The 18,856-nt window shown below is 40.6% G+C and overlaps 1 protein-coding gene across 1 annotated transcript in view; it reads right to left on the reverse strand.

Annotated features, from left to right (window-relative positions):
• RAB40A (RAB40A, member RAS oncogene family) overlaps positions 1-16,337 on the reverse strand; it is a 37,253-nt gene extending 20,916 nt beyond the window's left edge. The window contains exons 1-7 of the mRNA XM_054472861.2: positions 16,254-16,337; positions 15,728-15,858; positions 10,996-11,143; positions 10,497-10,604; positions 6,895-6,988; positions 6,366-6,468; positions 4,236-4,399 (exon numbers count right to left, since the gene is read on the reverse strand). The gene's annotated coding sequence lies outside the window, so the exon portion shown is untranslated. The remainder of the gene's footprint in view (positions 1-4,235; positions 4,400-6,365; positions 6,469-6,894; positions 6,989-10,496; positions 10,605-10,995; positions 11,144-15,727; positions 15,859-16,253) is intronic.
• Between the last annotated feature and the right edge of the window lie 2,519 nt (positions 16,338-18,856).

Below are 18,856 nucleotides of genomic sequence, written 5' to 3' on the forward strand. Positions count from 1 at the left end.
ATAAAAAGGCATTTTGAGTTGTTGGTTTTCAGGATGTTCCTTCTGGTATTCTTCAAATAAATGCTTCTACAGTATTATAATGATAATTTCATTAACCTGCTAAAATGGGAATGTGTTTGTCTATAGCTACAAGGTGAAAAGTGTTATGAATAATAATTTTAAGATGACAGATATTAAATAGTTCAATTATTATTGATAATAAGATTTTTTTAAAAAAGAAAATATATGTTCATCCAAAAGAATGAACATGAACATTCATAACACCATTATTCATGAGATGTCAAAAACTGGAAAATACACAAACCTCCATAACAGATAAATATAGTGTGAAATATCCAAATAATATAATACTTTACACCAATGAGGATAAGCAATCTACAATATAGACCACAATAAATATTAATTTCACATACATTATGTTGACTGAAAGAAGCAAGACACAAAAGAGCACATGCTGTATGATTCCAAGAATTTCTCTTCTAACCTCCCAATAGAGATTGGGGCAGGAGAGGAATATCAACAACTCATTTCTTTTTATTTCAAGGTACTTAGTGTCTTTTTATGTTATCTGTAGCTTAAACTCAGATAAGTGAAGCAACTTTCTTCTGAGCCCTTGAAAAGTGATTAATTACACATAAGATGAAAAGCTAATACTATATCTGATGGACAGGCAATGTGGTGTGAGAGATTCGGGCAAGAATCCTAAATGGATGCTCAGTCTGCACCAAATCACACTGCAGTCACAGAGTCACCATGGTAACCACTCTGGCCAAGGAAAGCTGAGAAAAAACAAACACCACTATCCCGAGCTTGTTCCTAATATGTACTAGGAACTAAATAGGATTGACATGATGCACAGTAATTAACCTCAAATAGTCCTTACAATAAAAATTCCTGACAGCTTCAGTGACATACAAATGTATACATACTCACATACATACATGCTTGCTCACCCTCTCACCACTCCAAATTCCAGGAATTTATTGAGGTTGATTTACTGGTGGGTAAAGAAGTAAATCTTGCCAGGCATGGTGGCTTGTGCCTATAATCCCAGCTACTCAGATGGCTGAGGTAGGAGGATTGCTTGAGGTTAGGAGTGTGAGAGAAGTCTAAACAACATAGCAAAACTCTGTCTCTGAAAAATGTTTTTAAGTTTAGCCGAGCATGGGGGCACACACCTGTAGTCAGTTATTCAGGAGGCTGAGGTGAGAGGATTGCTTGAGCCTGGGAGTTCAAGGCTGCAGTGAGCTATGATTGCACCATTGCACTCCAGCCTGAGCCACACATTGCAACAAAATCATTTCTGACCACACATATAAAGTTGAAAGGTACTAAACTATGTTCTTTTGGTGTGATTTCTGAAGATGACCTGTAGAATTGTCTCTGGAACATTTTCCTCCATAGTTTCAATATATCGCCAATGACTTGTAAAAGCAGATACAGAAATACAGGTAAACACAGGTTAAGGATCAAATACATTTTCCACCCTAGAGTAAGCTGTGCTTTCAACCAAAAAAATGCCTCACTGATGTTAAACACTTGGTTGCTGATAGTACTGTGAAAATATAGTAATTAGCAATTGTGTTTAACAAATAAAGCCATGTATAGCATCATCAAGAGTATGAAATATTTATGAAAAATCTATCCACAGATGTGCAGTGCCTGTACACTGAACACCACACATCATTGCTGAGAGAATTAAAGAAGACCTAAATAAGTGGAGGACATACCATGCTCATGGGTCACAAACAATACTGAGAAGATTCAGTATTGTTAAGATGTCAATTCTTCCAAAACTGATCTATAGATTCAGAGCAATTTAAATAGAAATCCTATTAAAAAAATTTTAAAGAAACTGACAGGCTGATTCTAACATTCATATGGACATGTAAAAGACCTAGACTACTCTATTAGTCTGTTCCCATATTGCTAAAAACAAACACATGAAACTGGGTAATTTATTTTAAAAAAAGGGGTTTTCGTGGCTTACGGTTTTGCAGGCTATATAGGAACCATAGTGGCATCTGCTTCTGGAGAGGCCTCAGGGAGCTTTAACTCATGGCGAAAGGTAAAGCGGGAGCAGGCGTTTTACGTGGCAGGGAAGGTGCTACACACTTTTAAACAACCAGATCTCATGAGAATTCTATTATGAGAACAGAACCAAAGGGGGAAAACCACTCCCACGATCCAATCACCTCCCACCAGGCCTCATATCCAACATTGGGGATTACAATTTGACATGAGATTTGGGTGGGGACACAGTTCCAAACCATATCAACTATGAAGTACAACTTTGATAAAGAACAAAATTAGAAGACAAACACTACCTGATTTCAAGACTCCTTACAAACATACAGTAATCCAGACAGTGTGCTATTGGCATCAAGATGGATTAGTAGATCAAAGGAACAGAATAAGGAGTCCAGCTATAGACCCGCAAGTATATGGACAACTGAGTTTGACAAAGATGCAGTGGTGATTCAGTGGGGAAAGGATCATCATTTCAACAAATGGTGCTGGGACAAGTGAATATTGACATGCACAAATATAAACTGTGACTCAGATATCACACTATATACAAAAGTCTATTCAAAATGGACCTGAGATCTAAATATAAAACTTGATGTTATAAAACTTCTAGCAGAAAAAAAAAACAACAGCAGAAAATCTTTTTGACAATGGGTCAGGTGAAGATTTCATAGATGAGACAACAAAACCACAATCTATAAGCAAAGAAATTGAAAAATTGGACTTCCTCAAAGTTAAAAACTTTAGCTTTCCAACTACATGGTTGAAAAAATAGACAAGTAAGCTGCTGACCGGGATAAAATGTTTGAAAATTATATATCTAATAAAGGACTTGTATCCAGAATATGTTTAAAATCTTAGTAAGAAGAAAACAGACACACCAGTAAAGAAACGGGCAAAATATTTGAATAGACATTCCACTAAAGAAGACATACAAATGTCATGTAAGCACATGAAATGATGCTCAGCATCACTCGTTGTAAGGGAAATGTAAATGAAAACTTCAATGAGATACTACTAAACTCCTGTGAGAATTAAAAAAATTAAAAAGACAGATTGTACCAGGCTCTGTCGAGGTTGTGGAGGATGAAACTCTGATACATTACTGGTGGTAATGAAAAATGGTACAAACACTTTGAAACAGGCAGTTTCTTACAATGTTAATCTTACATCTACCATATGATCCAGCCATTGCACTCCTAAGTATTTATTAGAGAAAGAAAGCCTATTTCCATGGAAAGACTTATTCACAAATATTCATAGCAGCTTTGTTTACAAGAGATCCTAATTGGAAATAATTAAAATATCCAACAACAGGTGAATGGATAAAAAATTTATGATATAGCCATATACTGGAATACTATTCAGCAATAAAAAAGAATGAACTATTGATATGTGCAACAAAATGGATACATCTAAAAATAAACTGGGTGAATGAAAGAAGCCAAACCAAAAATCAAAAACAAACACAGAAAAACATTTCTATGATTCCATTTAAATAAATGTCTAGGACATAAAACTTAATCTATAGTGACAAAGTATTGTGTCTGTCTGGGGACAGGGCAATAGGAGCGATAGAGAGTCCTAGTAGTACAGAACTGAAAATCTTATGTTCTGGGAAACAATGATAATAATATTTAGGCCTAGCTGGTTATTTTAGGGGACATGACTGGGTATCATTATAATAGAGCAAATTATATGGAAATTATTATTTTTCAAAATATTGAATTTTGTATCTGACATTTTGACAGTTTTAACTAATACTTTGTACATTTTTACCTTCTTAAAAAATGTATTACAGAATGGATAATAACGTGGTTACCATTGAAAAATGCATATTACAATCTCCAGTTGCTTGGAAGACCTTCTGACCAACTGTGTATTTCAATGCCCATCTGAGAGATACATGGGAATCACTGATGATTATTTATACAGGTAGAAAACATATGTAAATTTATTTCAAATACATGTTAAACATCAAGTTGATTCCCCAGATGAATTATTCATTGCTTTGTGACAACGAAAGGCATTTTTAACATGGGCCTCAAGGGTGGCTACAAAGCACATAGCTGCTGATAAAAGGAAATTCCACCTGCTAAACCTCTTCTCCGAAGATGGGATCAAAGGAGTTTCTCTGCTTTTAGACTATTTTATAAACCTCACAGAGCTATTCCACAACATGCTTTTGTTAGGATCTATTAACTTACTTGTGCCAGGCATCATATCCCACCAGGGATGGAAGTCCTGGGGGTCTCCTTAGGACTGCTGCCCTTCAAATCTGAAGTAGAAGCTTCAGCAGCCATCAAGACCCAGATCCTCAAAGCCCATCTCCTTCATACACCTGTTATGAGTTCAATAACCTGATGAAGATCTGCACAGGGACAGAGAGAATCCAGCAATCACTGTGCTTTCTTAGAGTAACAGTGTGCCGGGAACCATGTTAGGCACTGGGTCAGTGACCAGTGACACTGACACAATTGGGTAGTGATCATTACAACCAGAAGATACAATGGGTTTCCCACCAGGGCCTTTTTCTCCTCCTTTCCTCCTCTATCTTCTAACAACAAATCTGTAAAGGACTAAGAAGAGGCCTGAATTCACACAGGCATTCCTGATCGTGCAGTAACCACAGGGCTATGGGCTTGCACCTGTGTTATCACTGCAGATTGCAGCAATCCTGTGGGTTAGCATAATTATCCCCATTTTACAGAGGGGGACACTGGGCTTAGAGAGTCCTTACTTGTCTCATCCTCCCACATCCCACCTTTATATAGAAAGTAGCTCCAGGACACCAGGAGCAGGACACCCCACTCACTGGGGCCAGGAGGGTCCCAGCTCTCTCCCTCATGAAACAGTGAGAGCAACTTGTTTCAAAGTGGGAGTGAGGGAACTTAGATCTGGGATCCCTTCGTCTCCCCACATCCTAAGGCACTTCAGCCGCCACTATGGGGCACTCACACCCTCAACTGAGTCCCAAACACCTGAAGGCGGGACCCTGCTATTCTCACCAGCCCACAGGGGTCTCTATTAAAAGTCATCAAGGTCACAGTAATGACTTCTGCTTTCTATGGCAACCGTGGTGCTCAGGCTTGTCCTCCACATCAGAAATGCTTCTGCATAGCCTTCTGTCCCCTTGCCTTCCTCAAATAAATAAACAAATAAATAAATAAATAAATAAAAACTTCACTTTTCCACTCTTAGGCCACCTCCTGAGGAAGCTTACTAATTAGTGGAACTAGCCTCAGACAAGGGCAATTTGTGGAATTCTGCCCAGCTTGGTGAAACAAAGCATCTCCCCATTGGCAGTAATATTGTCTGCTTTAAAAGTGACAGTAGTTGGGTATCATCACTACACAGAGACGCAGGGAGGTATCCTAGGGGCTCCTGGTGATGAGCTAACCTTCTGAGGATGATGTGTAAAATTTACACAACACGCTAAGCAGTTAGCTATCTGTGGCAGAAGACTAAGAGACTGTCTATAATCGTGTGTAAATGATGTAGGAACACCAAGAAATGTCATTTAAAATATCTCAGTTATTTCAGGGAGGCAGGCCTATAATAATGTAATCATTTAGTAGGCAGAAATCTAGTCAATTGAAACATACATTGGCTCATTTGGGGGAATTCTTATCCACCATTCTTAATATTTTCTTCCATGTGGAGAGACATTGATACCCAAAACACTTCTGGCCTCTTGATACACTCACTCCTCTGTCGCAGGAATGTCTCATCTAGTTGGTGAGTTTGGAAGGAGAAACAGGTTGCACAGCCCAGGTCCTCTCCCTTCAAAACTCTTGGTTGTAATCTTCACTTAACCAAGCATATGTTCTGCTCTGTCCTCAGGGGTGGGGCTTACAATAGGTCCACAGCTCTACTCTCCTGTGTCTCGCTGACTCCCCAACTATTCCTATAGTCTTGCTTCACAATGCTTGGATCTTTAAGGGGCCCCCAAAAATGCCCTCCAGTTCCAAGTCTGAGTTGTATACCAACTGAGAAATACCACAAAAGAATAAGAAGAACAATAAACTGACTTTATTCTTTATAAAGGTGATACTGGAGAATGTGACATAGATTTGCTGGCACATGGGTTTCCTATGAACAAACCCCAGAATTGGACAGACTTATCCAGTGATACATTGGGACCATCACAAAAAAACAAGGCCTGCATTGCATATCTATCTGCTGTCTGCTGAAGGAGCCCTGTCTATGTGTGCCCAAGGAAAGTGACTTCCTTGTTAAGGGCTATCCCTGTAGCAGGAGAAAGTCTTTCAGGACACCTTCTTAGAGAAACACTTCTCAAAGTGAATAAATATACCTTGTACTCCTTGCATACTCACCAAGCAACCTGCAGAAGATACAGCTTTCCATATGGCTCAGGGAGCAGTTTACATCAACATTCTCTCAATTTCTTAACACAAGTGATTGCATCGGAGGCTTATCCTATAGAGAGAGAATGGAATTATGTTGTAAATTGCAAGAATAGATAGAAAAGCATATTTTATGAAAACTTCCCTTGAAAATCCCATCAAGAAGGAATTAATGGGATGTTCAGAAATATATACCCACACATAAACTAACACATAGACTATAGTGAAAATTATAACAAAGCCCCCCCGAGCCTTCACGATCTGTGATCTGAGAACAGATCACAGAAAATGAAGAAAAGGTCACCAAAACCATAATGTTTTAGATAACCACTTGTGCTTAACAAAATGTCCCCAAACAATAGCTATTTATTATCTCTCAGGATTCTATGAATTGACTGGGCTTTGCTGGGTGTTTTCTATTCTGTGTGGTGTCTGTCACCTGGGGATGCAGTCATCAGCACGCTACACTTGCCTGGGACATCCAAGAGAGCTCACTTACATGGATAGCGAATGGTGCTGGCATCTGCTGGGAGCTCAGCTGGGGCTGTTGCATGAAGCACCTTGGTTCAACACAGAGCCCTCTGTGAGTAGCGCTGTCAGAAAAAACAGAATACACTCAGTCAAATTTGAATTCCAGATAAACAATGAATAATTTTTTAGTGTAAATGTGATGGTGACTTTATGTGTCAACTTGACTGGGCCACATTTTTCAAGTATCTCAACATTATTCTGCACATTCCTGCAAGGGTGTTTTTGGATAAGATCAACATTTAAATTGGTGGACTTTGGGAAAAGCAGATTGCCCTCTATAATGTGGGTGGGCCTCATCCAATCAGATGGAGACCTGAATAGAGCAAAAATCTTAGCTCTTCTAAGCAAGAAAAAATTCTACTAGCAGATAGCCTTCAGACTTGAACTGTAACACTGGATATTCTCTAGTCTCCAGTCTGCCAGCCCACTCTGCAGATTTTGGACTTTCAGCCTCCATAGTCATGTAAGCCAATTCTTGAAAATTAATCTCTCTCTCTCTCACCATATACGTGTGTGTGTGTGTGTTTGTGTGTGTGTGTGTGTGTGTATACACACATTAGATTGGTTCTGTTTCTCTGGATGTGACATGCAATTTTTTATTTGAATACAACTGGGCATTTTGTATTTTTATTTGCTAAATCTGGAAACCTTAGGAGAAGAGCCTCTGAATATGTAAATTTAGTGACCATCTGAGATGACCTTCCCAATAAGTCAGGGCAGGTCATAGGACAATGAGCAGATCAGATTAAAAAAAAAAAAAGACAAAAGCTGGTAATACCTAGCGTTGGTGAAATAAAGGAGAAACAGACTTTCATATACACTACTGGTGCCACATCGAGGTATCCATTTTCTGAGGCCCATATTATTACAGCCGAATGACTTGAATGGCCTTTGTACAGAAGTCCTATTTCTACCAACAAAGGGGTTTCAGCTGAGGGTTTAGAAAAGGCTCATCAAGGCGACTCTGATGTGCATGCTGGTTAAGGGGCCCTCGTCGCAGGGGCAGGTCAAATTGACATATGAATTTCCTGCTCCAAAGAGGAAAGATAGCTTCTACTTACGGAGCAGAGTGTTTAGAGGGGCCCAGCTCCAGGTTCTTTATGTTAGTGTCTGGATTAGATCTCATGACAGCCCTGCTAGTGAGGTACCAGTATCCTCTCTTCTTCACGGATGTCCGTGACTACAAAGCACATGCTCCTAACCACAGAGCTGGATGGCAAAGAGGTTGCTCAGCAGGTCCACTGCCAGAACTTGCCAGCCTAGGCACCTTGAGTTGCTGGTGGCAGATCTTTAGCATCAAGACATATATTGTTAAGGAGCTTAATATCTGTTCTCCTTGTGTTTACCCTCTGTATTAGTCCGTTTTCACACTGCTATGAAGAACTTCCCTGAGACTAGATAATTTAAAGGAAAGAGGTTTAATTAACTCACAGTTACACATGGCTGGGCGGGTGTGTGTGTGGGGGGGGGCTCAGGAAACTTACAATCATGGAGATATGTGAAGGAGAAGCAAGTACCTTCTTCACAAGGCGGCAAGAAAAGATAAGAGTGTGAAGAGGAAAGTGCCAAACACTTATAAAACCATCAGCTCTTGTGAGAACTCACTCACTATCATGAGAACAGCATGGGGGGAACCACCCCCATGATCCAATCACCTCCCACCACATTCCTCCCTCAACACCTGGGGATTACAATTCAAGATGAGACTTGGGTGGGGACCCAAAGCCAAACCATATCACCCTCCCTGCATTTCCGGAACAACAACAACAAAAAAGACTTGGGCCTCTTTCCCCCTGTCTCAGGGAAGGTTTATAGCAGGGCTAGAAGCAGAAGCTGTCTGAAGCCAGTGTTTGCTTCATCCTGTGTGAAAACTTAAGGAAAGGATTGGACTGTCTGTACTTGGCAGGGAGGGGAAGGGTCCTGAGGACACAGAGAAGGGAGAAGAAGAGAGATTTCTCCAACACAGGGATGAGGTCAGAGGTCTACAGGTCCCTCCAGGAGTAGGGACCTGAGCATTGCTCCATGTCAATTTGGAGAAGCTCTGTATATGGTTCATCAAGGCTGGGCATTCATCCATGAGACAGATTCTCCTGTTTGGCTGGAAGGATAGATAGCTCAGGGTCGGGAATGGGGCTGGGGCTGAAGGTAACAAACCAGCTAGGGAAAAGGTTCAGCTCAGCCCTCAGTGGTAGGGACACATGAGTGATAATGACAGGGGCCTCCCAGGCTGTATCTGGAGGATATGTTTCCACAAATGATTATTTTTGGTCAAAGAGCATGACTATTTTTAGTATATACTGTCTAGTTGAAAGTTAAAATCTCTTTACTAGTGAATATCCCAGCCAACTACAAGATGAGAGCACCTGTTTCTCTAGATTTGTGCAATAATGGGTTTCCCAACTTTATTAATATTTGCTACTTTTATATCCTAGCACTATAATGTTAAAATACTTTTTATTTTTCTCCATCGGTATCCACATAAATGGCATATTTCACAAGTGCATTTCTAAACACAAACATAACAGTCCTAGTTTATGCCTCAGAATATGTCCTGGAATAATTCTAGAGTTTGATGAGAAAATCTGATAAGTGAGTTTGTATCTATGCTGTGTCCTGTTTACATTGAAATTGTGGAGTCATAAAAATCCTATACACTGCTGCAGGAGGACAAAACGGTACAGAGTATCTTTGCAGATATACTCGGCAACATATATGAGAGAAGCAAGCATGGCCCCATCAACTGCTGCCCTCTCAGGTCTGCACTGCAGAGAGTCTGTGGCACGGGTGCAAGAATGGTCATGGCAGCATGGCCAAAATATCAAAACAGCCCCAAAGTCACCTTATTAGAGACATCTCAGAAACAACATTTTTAGAAGAAAAAATTTCAATAAGTGTTTGCTACGGTTGGATGTTTGTCTCCTCCAAGCCTCATGTTGAAATTTGATACCCAGTGTTGGAGGTGGAGCCTAACAGGAAGTGTGTGGGTCATGGGGGTAGATCCTTCATGAAAGTCTTGGTGCCATCCTTGCTGTGATGAGTGAGTGCTTGCTCTATTAGTTCCCACAAGAGCTGGTTGTTGAAAAGAGCGCAGCACCTCCCATCTCTTTCCTCTCTCCTGCCATATGATCTCTGCACAAGCCAGATCCCCTTGGCCTTCCGTCGTGAGTGGTAGCTTCCTGAGAACCTCATCAGAAGCAGATGCCTAATCTTGAACTTTCCAACCATAAAAATTGTTAGCCACACAACAATTTTATTATGTTTTGTTTTGTTTTTTTCTTTATAAGGTATGCAGCCTCAGATATTCCTTTATAACAATACTAAACGGACTAAGATAGTGGTATAAAAATATATACTTTATTCCATTTACCCATCAGGAGAGCAGTGTGAAGAAAGCATGGTGAGTCCCATCTCACAGATTATCAAGCTCTGGCTCACAGAGACTAAGATCCTCTACAGATAAGTGGCAGAATGGCAATGAGGTTCCATCTCTTGACCCCCACCCCCAGCAGCTTCCCATTTGGAAGATGATAATTTTACACTTCCCCAGTATTGTGCCCTAAGGGTACTCACTCAACAGCCCTTCGCGTTGAGGAAGAGGACAGTGGAGATGAAATCCTGCCCTTTGGGCCATGAGGCATAGCTGTGGGGTCATGGGGATTACCAGGTTTCTGAGGTTAACTGTGGGGTGAAATAAAGAAACATGTGGAACAAGAAAGAACAGTGAAGAGAACAGAAAACAGCAGGCCCTCCAGGGATCACCTCTACCTCTCTCTGTCTTTGCCCCTTCCCCACCCCATTTGTCCCCTGCTCTTTGTGACAGTATGGGATGTAACAGGAATCCAAGGTACTCTGAGAGACGACCGAAAGATGGGAAGAACCAGACCATGAGAAGGGTGAATCAAGCAGCACAAGTCCTGGAGCCTGTGCCCTGGGTGTTGGCTCACCCACCAGGCGCTCCATCTCTACTTGCTTCTGTGTGCCTCACCATCACTCTACCACACAGCAATGAAGCTCCCACATAACAGAAATATGCACTTTCTAAGGGAGGCTAGCAGGAGAAGTGACTTACCCGAGTCAAGAATGTCCCAGAGTTACTGGTTTGGGTTTGGTGCCAGGATGCAGAGAGATCTCCAGTATCTCTTGCTCCAGTGTCCTGTCCAGCAGACATAGTATGAGGTTTTCATCAAGCCCCTCAGGAGCGCAAAGGAAACATATTTCTGTCATATATAACAGGGTGGGGGGGAAATAGGAGGTAGGAAAAACTATGAAACAGTAAGAAATGGGGTGAGTGATGACTTCATCCCTGTACCCCAAACTCCACTCATAGGGTCCATGACTCAGTTGGATGGAAATGGTAGAACCGCTTTCTTCCCTCCCCCAGGCCCAGCAGGGTGTTCATTCCACCACATAGAAATGACACTGACTCACAGTGAAATTAGAAATGTGTGTTTTCCTTCTTCTCTCCATATGCTCTCTAGGTACAGGAAAAATAGTTACTGTACACTGGAGAAACATGACAAACACCATCCTTAACCAAATGATGAAGGTTAACATCACCAGTGACAGCATGCAGGCATCGTATACTCCCAGATATGATGTGACAAGAAGGGCACCGGAACTAGTGGTATTCCTTCTCAAAATCTGTAACCACAGTCAAATCACAAGAGAAGCAACAGACTGAGCCTGTACTCCTCAAGACTGTCAGTGTTATGAAAGTCATCTGGCAGTTCCTCAGATGAATAAAGAGAGTTACCACATGACCCAGAAATCCCACTCCTAGGTACATAGCCAAGAAAAATGAAAACCTATGTCTACATAAAAAACTCGTACATAAACGTATATAACATCATCACTCGTAACAGGCAAAAGCAGAAATCATCTAAATGACCATCAATAGACAGATGGATAAACAAAATGTGGTATATCCTTAGAATAGAATATTATTCAGCCTTTAAAAAATGAATGAATTCTGCTACATGCTACAATACGCATGAACCCTAAAAACATCATGCTAAGTGAAAGGTGCAAAAGACCAAATACTGCATGATTCCATTTATATGAATGTCCATGATGAACAAATCCACAAACACACAAAGCATAACTGTGGTTCCAAGAGCTGAGGATAGGTGCAGGTTTAACTGCATTGAAGCACAATGGGAGTTTTGGGGGCAACTGAAATTTCTAAAACTCAATTATGGTGATGGTTGTACAACTCTATACATTTAATAAAAATCACCAACCTTAAAATGAATGGGTTCTATTGTCTATAAATAATATTGTAAGAAATTTGTTTAAAAACTATTGGCCAAGGCTTCTATTGTACCACAGGAATGACCAAAATTTTTCATAAAAAGGCCTTGATGCACATGTCTTATATAAACACGAATGTACATAAAGCTGTAGCTGTATCCCAGCCCTGACTCTACGTCCTGTGTTCCTCCAATGACCTTTCCCCCACCCCACATGCCACCTGAAGTCTAATTCAGGTCTGATCATTTTCATGTCTTCCAAATGTTGTGATGGCTTGAGAGTGGGACCACAACAGGGTCCCGGGCCTTCCCTCTGTGACAGGATGCCAGCATTATTTCTTTCCTCACCCCTCTCCAAACTTTTTCACGTTGTTCCACTTTGGGGAGCCTAAACAGCACTAACATTCTGGGTGTCAGCATGACAATACTTATCAAAAGGTTACATAGGTGCATACACTAAGCACCAACAATTTCCTTTTTAAAAGTTTAACTTCAGGATGTAGTGAAGGATGTTGATAAGGGTCTGGTTATAAGGACTGCCATCCTAACAATACCCTCTCTTCACTGCTAGACCTGAATTTAGAAAGGGAGATCAAACAGGATGCAAAACCATTAAGAGGCAGAAGGAAGCAGAGGCAAGTGTGGTTGTCAGCACACACACACTTGCGCACATTCACACACACTCCCCCACACTCATGCGCTAATTGGGTTCTATTATCACAATACTAGAATTTTTCTAAGACAGTTTGCTGTGTTCCAAGAAGACACATTCAGCTCAGTGCAAACAGCCACAGGAACTGTGCCCTTCAGCAGAGCACAGACCTTGAAAAGATGCCAGTGTAGATAAAAGGAAATATCAGGACACTCTGAATAACATAGGGTTGTGAAAATTGATTATGTCACATCCATAGGATGGAATTCTAGGAGGCAGTAAAAATAAGTTATAATGAATACAATGATGAGAGATGATTTCTTGCCTAACCAGTTAGCAATAATCAACATTATTTCCAGTGTGTGAGCAGACACTTACATACCATATTAGTAGGAATATATATGAGTAATAATGTTATCATGTATTGTGTTAACATAAAACTTTATAGATTTCATAATAAAAGAGTATTTTGACAAGCTCATAAAGAAATTCTTACAAATATATTTGCATATATGTGAGCAAAGATGTTATGTTTGCTACTGTTTATAATAAAACATGGTAAAGGAACTACATTTTTATCTCAAAGTGAAATAAATGTGGTACCATCCATATGATGAAACATCCAGTTGATGGCAAAAATAAAAACTAAAATTATGTTGTAAAGTAATTTAAAATGTTATGGTAGACATGTATTTTCATGGAAAAATTATCATAATAAAGTCAAAGGCAAGTTACAAAGATCATCAGTAGCCAGGATCCATTTTTGCTCACATCCATCTACAGCTATTTTTGCAGAGGACTCAAAGCATACAAATAAAAATAATCTTTTTCTTGCTCCCACATAAAGGCTTCTCCTCAGCATAGTGAGAGGCTGCACTTTGTTTGGAGGCCATAAATATTCTTTTAGCCTGGAATTGCTCCATTTTCCATCCAGACTTCCAGAAAACTCCATAGAGTGGGCTTGGGCCAAACTGCTCCTTCCCACCTTCCTGCTCAGACGTAAAAGCTGCAGTTCAGGCTTCTGTCACGAGGGAGCACCAACGTACCTTCATAGTCAAACCTCTACAAAGACGTTTACGCAATGAGCAAAAAAATAAAATACCCTCCACTAAAACCCAGTCTATGAACCTATGGACAGAATGATTCTAATTCTTCCAGAAAAAAATTGACAGGTGTAAAAGACCACTGCAAAAACGTGTACTCAATGGAGTCTATACAATGAAACACCATGTACGAGGAGCGAGCCTTGGCAGTCCTTAGCAGGCTGGTGTAGCAAAAACCAGGGCAGTGGGAGGTGAGTGGAAGAGAATGGGGGCACTGGAATGGGGTCTGGACGGCTGTGTCCATAGCGTCCCGGAGAGGGGATGCCTGAGAGGAGGTCTGGGAAGCCTGTACAGGTGTGGGGTAATGGAGAGTGAACACCCTACACCCTGGGAGGTGTGTTCTACACACAGTATGGACACCTCTACAGTATGGACACCTCAACCTGCACTAACAAAGGAAGAAATAAATCAATGAATGAGATGTGGATTTAGGGTCAACAGCAAATGGACCTGCTTTAATATACATGTGATTTTCCAAAGAAAACTTACAGTAAACAAACAATTCCAAGACATTTGCCACTCTTTGAAAAATGTACTTTTTTTCATTAGAAAAAGGAAAATAATAATGGAGTTAGATATCACTTCAGGCCAGAGTCAGGATTGCAGCTCTGAGAGTTTCAGACTAGGGGGTTCATCAACTGGAAGGGACAGATGGAGGTTGGGAGCTTGGCTGAAAACTTCAGTATCAGCCAAAGTTTTCTGGAATTATTCACCTAATGGTAGCAATCTCTCTGTATCTTTCATTTTCCTGTATATCTAAAAGCAAGATTAGTTCTAGACCACCAACCTCTAAATTGAAGGTAAAACTGTACCTGTGAGTGTGTATTTGGAGTAATTTAGCTGGAGGAGACACAGATACAAACACACACACATGTAGAAACACAGTCAATTCAATTTTTATCTATTTTGTTTCACTATAAAATCGAATACATTGAATGTTTTCACAAATTAGTGAATACATATATACAATTCTTTTGTCAATCTCTTCATAAGGATTTTTTGTGTTCAAGTTTTTATCAAAATACTCTTCTCCTTAATATAAAGTTTCAAAAAATATGCAAAATTATACTAAAAAATAGGAATTTTATCCTGCATCTCTCACAGACCTGACTCCTGCCCCCTGACCCCAAAGGGTCTGCTGTCCCTAGGATGGCGCATACTCTCCAGACATGTCCCTGTGAGATGCACATAAACACGTTCGCCGCCCCCCCCACCCACACACACACACACTGTCTTCTCCAAAACTGCAATCACAGTTCTCATCTTGTCATTTCCACTTATTATAATTTATCAGGATTTTAAAATATTTGCATCGTATTAGTTCTTGTGGTTTTTGCATATTTAATATGTTTATTGTCCATGTATATACTTACTTGAATTTTCTGTTGAAATCATTGCCAATTGTTTTGTTAATGAGTATGTTTCACAAATCACAGACACCAACCCAACATCTGAGATGTAGTTTGAAAATGTTTTCTCCCCTGTTTTAATACAATGGTTACTGGGTTTTTATCTTTCATTTGGAAAATGTTTTAAATTTCCATAATGGGACTTAATAATTATACATGTCATAATTGAAAAAGAAAAAACATTGCAAAACACCTGGGGAGCACGTACTGTCAGCCTGGAGGGAGATTAGAGCATTCAGAGACCTGGAGGCATCAAGAGAAAATGATAAATCTTTAGAGTATTCCAGAGTTAGCTGCTGGTCAGGAGATAACAAAGTTTCTCCTGGATTCGCAAAAACTCCCCTAAAGGCAGCACCCTGATCTGAATAATGGTCATAATAATGGGTACCTCGGATAGCAGTTAAGATTAAAGGAGGCCAGGTGAGGTGGTTCATGCCTGTAATCCCAGTGCTATGGAGGGAGGATCTCTTGAGGCCAGGAATTCAAGACAAGCCTGGGCAACACAGCAAGACCTTGTCTCTACCAAAAAAAGAAAAAAAAAAGATTAAAGGAGATAAAATATAAAGTGCATTGGCTTACAGTAGTTCAGTGCATGTTACTTTCCTTCTCTCTAGCTCTCCTGTCCCAAGGCCAACACCTGAGCTTCTGCCTGAGCCCACTCACCACCTCAGGGATCAGCCAACTCATGTGGCCCTACACCCAGGTCTCTTGGTACAAAGGACAAGATTTCACCTCCTCTGTCATCTTCATCACCCAGAGGGGTTGTGGAGTGGAGGACCCGTGGGACCACAATAGCAGGGGAGTGGAATTTGGCCATTTTTCAAGCCCTGGAAGCCCATCTTCTAGAAGGGAAGCTGCCCAGGGTCCTCTAGGGAGGGTGAAGGATGGAACCTCATTCCAATCCTGCCACTTACCTGGGGAGGTGACTTAGACTCTGTGAGCCTGAGTTAGTCATCTGTGAAATGGGACTGACCATACCATCCTTACAGAGCTGTCCTGAGGGGTTAATGAGAAAACCTGTGGAGAATATATAGCATGGAGTGGGACTTCAATGGCCCTTTAAATGCTGAGACACAGAAGTGGGGGCTGGCTGAGCCTCAGGGCTAAGGCAGGCATTGTGAAAAGTCATTTTTCATTGTTTCTCTCCTAATGAGAACACAGACATCCATATAAGGAAAGCAAATCTCTCTCTGATATGCCTTGAGTTCAAAGTTTTAGAGACAGAATGTTCCTACATTCTTGGGTGTTTTCTAATCTCATAAAAGCTGTTCAACGTCATGCCTCTGAGCAGACCCAAATCCACTTGCCCATACTGGGAAGGAAAAAAAAATGATAGGGGTAAAAAACAAGACTGTAAAAACATATGCTCCAAGAAATCCATGCCATGAAACACCAGGTAGCTTTACTGCATCTTGGCAGTCACCAGTCGTCATTGGTCAGTGCAGAGCAGGCAGGAGGTGGCTGAGAGTGGATGGGTCACTGATATAGGACCTGGGCAGCTTGTTCATAGTGTCCAGGAGAGAGGATGACTGAGAGGGGTTGGGAGAAGGCCTGGGAAGCCTGTACAGGGGTGCAGTAATGAAGAATGAACACCCTGCTCTCTGGGAGGAACCTATCCACTTTATGGACACCTCAACCTACACCGTGGAGGGAAGAGATAAATTAACGAATATGATGTAGATTTGGGGTCAACAGCAAATAAATCTGCTTTAATATGTGAATTTTCCAAATAGAACTGGTGTCAGAGTAAACAAATCACTTCATAACATTTGTTACTCTTAGCAAAATGTACTCCCTTTTCATTAATAAAAGAACAAAAGACATGGAGATAGCTGTGATGCCTCCTGGTAGCCAAAGACAGGATTGCAGCATTGAGAGTCAGACCAGAGGCTCAGCAGGGAAGGGAGAGGGATTGAGGTTAGAAGTTAGCTTCACTATATCAGCCACAGGTTTTTTTGAATTATTGATCTAATGATAGCAATCTCCTTGTATTCATCATGTTCTAGGATATATAAAACTCAGATTGGTTACAGCTCCCGTCTGAATTAAAGATAATGCTACATCTGTGAGTGTGTATATGGGGTGATAGAGCTAGAGGACACACACACACAGATTCAATTAAATTTTTTATTTCTTTCATAATATAACATAATGAATTCTTTTTCAAATTAATGAAAATATGTGCATATTATCTTTGACAATCAGTACAAAACTGTCTTGTGTGTTCAAATTTTTATCAAAATATTTTTATTCTCAAATACTGAATTTTAAACAATATATGAATACATTCATAAATTGAAATTAATCTGCACTCTCACTGGTCCAACTCCCACCCCTTGATTCCAAGGGGTCTACTGTCCCTAGGATGGTGTGTACTCTCCAGATGTGTCCCTGTGAGGTACACATGAACACGTTCACCCACCCCCCCCACACACACACACACATTGTCTGTTCCAAATGTGCAATCACGTCCTCATCTTTTGTATCTTGTTGTTTCCACTTATTATAAATTCTCAGGATTTTAAAATATTTGCATCTCATTAGTTCTTGTGGTTTGTGTGTTTTTTAATGTTTACTGTTCACGTATATACTTATTTGAATTATCTGTTGAAATTGTTGCCAATCATTTTGTTACTGACTATGTTTCACAAATCACAGACACCAACCCAATATCTGAGATGTAGTTTGAAAATATTTTCTCCCTTGTTTTAATACAATTGTTACTGGGTTTTTATTTTTCATTTAGAAAGCATTTTAAATTTCCATAATGAGACTTAAAAAATTATACATGTCATAATTTAAAAAGAAAAAACTTTGGAAAATACCTGGGGAGCCCATACTGTCAGCCAGGAGGGAGATTAGAGCATTCAGAGACCTGGAGGCATCAAGAGAAAATGATAAAACTTTAGAGTATTCCAGAGTTAGCAGCTGGTCAGGAGATAAAGTTTTCTCCTCGATTCACAAAAACTCCCCTAAAGGCAGCACCCTCATCTGAATAATGGGTACCTTGGATAGCAATTAAGATTCAAGGAGGCCAGGTGAGGTGGTACATGCCTGTAATCCCAGCACTTTGGAAGGCTGATGTGGGAGGATCACTTGAGGTCAGGAATTCAAGACAAGCCTGGGCAACATAGTGAGACACCGTTTCTACCAAAACAGACAAAAACAAAAAGATTAAAAGAGATGAAATATAGAGTGCATTTGCTTTCAGTAGTTCAGTGCATGTTACTTTCCTTCTCTCCTGCTCACCCGTCCCAAGGCCAACACCTGAGCTTCTGACTGAGCCCACTCACCACTTCAGGGATCAGCCAATTCATGCAGCCCAACAACCAGGTCTCTAGGCACAAGGGGCAGGATATCATCTCTCTGTCTTCTTCATCACCCAGAGGGGCTGTGGAGTGAGGATGCATGAGGCCATAATAGCAGGGCAATGGAATCTGTTTCTCAATCCCTGGATGCCCATCTTCTAAAAGGGAGGCTGCTCAGGGTCCTCTAGGGAGGGTGAGAGATGGAACCT

Source organism: Pongo pygmaeus, chromosome X, assembly GCF_028885625.2.
Source record: "Pongo pygmaeus isolate AG05252 chromosome X, NHGRI_mPonPyg2-v2.0_pri, whole genome shotgun sequence".
Classification (NCBI taxonomy): domain Eukaryota; kingdom Metazoa; phylum Chordata; class Mammalia; order Primates; family Hominidae; genus Pongo; species Pongo pygmaeus.